The following is a 3014-nucleotide window of genomic DNA, read 5'->3' on the forward strand; positions in this document are numbered from 1 at the left end:
TACATACCAGCGATACAAAGATGCGAGAAACAACTATACGACAGTAAGGAGAGAGGCAGAAAGAAATTTTGAAAAATGGATAGCGGATAAATGTAAAACAGAACCGGGCCTATTCTACAAATTCATAAACAACAAATTGCAGGTAAAGGATAATATCCAGAGGTTGAAAATGGGAAACAGATTCACAGAAAATGAAAAGGAAATGTGTGAAACATTAAATGAAAAGTTCCAAAGTGTGTTTGTACAAAATGAAATCTTCAGAGAACCAGACAATAAGAATTCCAGAGAACAACATAGAGCGGATAGAGGTGTCTAGAGATGAAGTGGAAAATATGCTAAAGGAGCTCAGTAAGAACAAAGCAACTGGCCCAGATGGAGTTTCACCATGGGTTCTGAGTGAATGTGCATCAGAGCTCACCATTCCACTTCACCTGATCTTTCAGGCATCCCTGTGTACAGGAATCGTAGCAGACGTGTGGAAACAGGCTAACATAGTTCCAATCTACAAAAGTGGCAGCAGGGAAGACCTCAATTATAGATCTGTATCATTGACAAGTGTAATAGTGAAAGTATTGGAAGAACTAATCAAAACTAAATGGGTAGAACACCTGGAGAGAAATGATATAATATCAGACAGACAGTATGATTTTCGATCTGGAAGATCCTGTGTATCGAATTTACTCAGTTTCTACGATCGAGCCACAGAGATATTACAGGAAAGAGATGGTTGGGTTGACTGCATCTATCTGAACCTAAAAAAGGTTTTCGACAGAGTTCCACATAAGAGGTTGTTCTGGAAACTGGAAAATATTGGAGGGGTGACAGGTAAGCTTTTAACATGGATGAAAAATTTTCTGACTGATTGAAAATTAGGGCAGTAATCAGAGGCAATGTATCGGACTGGAGAAATGTCACAAGTGGAGTACCACAGGGCTCAGTTCTTGCACCAGTGATGTTTATTGTCTACATAAATGATCTACCAGTTGGTATACAGAATTATATGAACATGTTTGCTGATGATGCTAAGATAATAGGAAGGATAAGAAACTTAGATGATTGTCATGCCCTTCAAGATGACCTGGACAAAATAAGTATATGGAGCACCACTTGGCAAATGGAATTTAATGTTAATAAATGCCATGTTATGGAATGTGGAATAGGAGAACAGAGACCCCACACAACCTATATATATTATGTGAGAAATCTTTAAAGAATTCTGATAGAGAAGGAGATCTAGGGGTGGTTCTAGATAGAAAACTATCACCTGAGGACCACATAAAGAATATTGTGTGAGGAGCCTATGCCACGCTTTCTAACTTCAGAGTTGCTTTTAAATACATGGATGGCGATATACTAAAGAAATTGTTCACAACTTTTGTTAGGCCAAAGCTAGAATATGCAGCAGTTGTGTGGTGCCCATATCTTAAGAAGCACATCAACAAACTGGAAAAGGTGCAAAGACATGCTACTAAGTGGCTACCAGAACTGAAGGGCAAGAGCTACGAGGAGAGGTTAGAGGCATTAAATATACCAAAACTAGAAGACAGAAGAAAAAGAGGTGATATGATCACTACATACAAAATAGTAACAGGAATTGATAAAATCGATAGGGAAGATTTCCTGAGACCTGGAACTTCAAGAACAAGAGGTCATAGATTTAAACTAGCTAAACACAGATGCCGAAGAAATATAAGAAAATTCACTTTCGCAAACAGAGTGGTAGACGGTTGGAACAAGTTAGGTGAGAAGGTGGTGGAGGCCAAGACCGTCAGTACTTTCAAAGCGTTATATGACAAAGAGTGCTGCGAAGACGGGACACCACGAGCGTAGCTCTCATCCTGTAACTACACTTAGGTAATTACACGAGTTGTTGCATTTTTGTACAGCCACTAGCAAGCATAGCTTTTCAGGTCCTTAATCCTATGTTTTCCCAGAATATGACCCTGCCAAACGATTTAACAAGCAGGTACCCATTTTATTGTTGGGTTAAACAGAAGCTACAGTTAAGCTACAATTTGCGCTGAGCAAATCCTCCCCGGCCAGGGTACGATCCCAGGGCAAAGTGCTCACAAATCGCCAGGCAATCAGCTTACCACTCTGCCAAGGGGACATTCTTGAGAAAGGCACTTCCAGCATGAGACTATTGAAGTTTGAGACCCCAAGTGCTATGGGTGCCAACTACTGGTTGTCCACGGAGTTGGGCCAGGTGCGGAACTTTGAGAATGCTTGCCTTGTATGTACATAACAGTAAGTCCACCAATGTCATGACGATGTTGCAAGCTCTGATTTTTAGACCATTCCCACCAGACTTGGTTAAGACTAGAGATGAGCCCTCTTGCACAGCTCTCCACTTTATCCAAATGTCTGATGAATGAAAGGGGCAGGCAATCCAGGAGAGGGGTGCATACTGTAGATGAGAGCAAACTGCTTCCTTTAAGGTTTTGCAATCTTTGCTGTCAAGAAGGTGTGAGATGCACCATAGGGCTGTAAGTTTCCTGGCTGATTTTGAGCTAAGTTGTCATTCATATTGTCATTGAAGTGTCAAACTTCATTCCGAAAATGAAATTTGCAATGTGTAGTCTAGTTATCATTGCTACTTGTGTTTTCTCAGCTACAAATGTGACCTGCCATCTCCTACCTCAGGTAGAAATCGCTGAAAGTGATTAATGAGTCTTGTAGTAGTTGGCATTTCTTCCTTTCTTTTTTTTTTTTTTAACAAACTATGGTTCATTATTTCTCTTTTGCACACTCTCCTCTCTTCTTCCTGTCTTTCTCCTTATAAATTTATGAAATGCAAAATTTTAATTAATTGTGTGGTTGTTCGTGAGTGTATGCCAGTTCTCAGGTTGGTGTTGAGAATCTGGACTATAATTTCATATGGATATTTTTATACAATAAATATTTTTTAATATTTATATTTAAAGTTTACCTAAGGTAAAGTTTACCTAATGTAAATAAAGTTTACCTTAGAGTTTCTCACTATTTAAAGTTCATTTAAAATGTCTAAAGTAACA

The sequence above is a fragment of the Procambarus clarkii genome, chromosome 33 (assembly GCF_040958095.1).
Source record: "Procambarus clarkii isolate CNS0578487 chromosome 33, FALCON_Pclarkii_2.0, whole genome shotgun sequence".
Taxonomy (NCBI): Eukaryota; Metazoa; Arthropoda; class Malacostraca; order Decapoda; family Cambaridae; genus Procambarus; species Procambarus clarkii.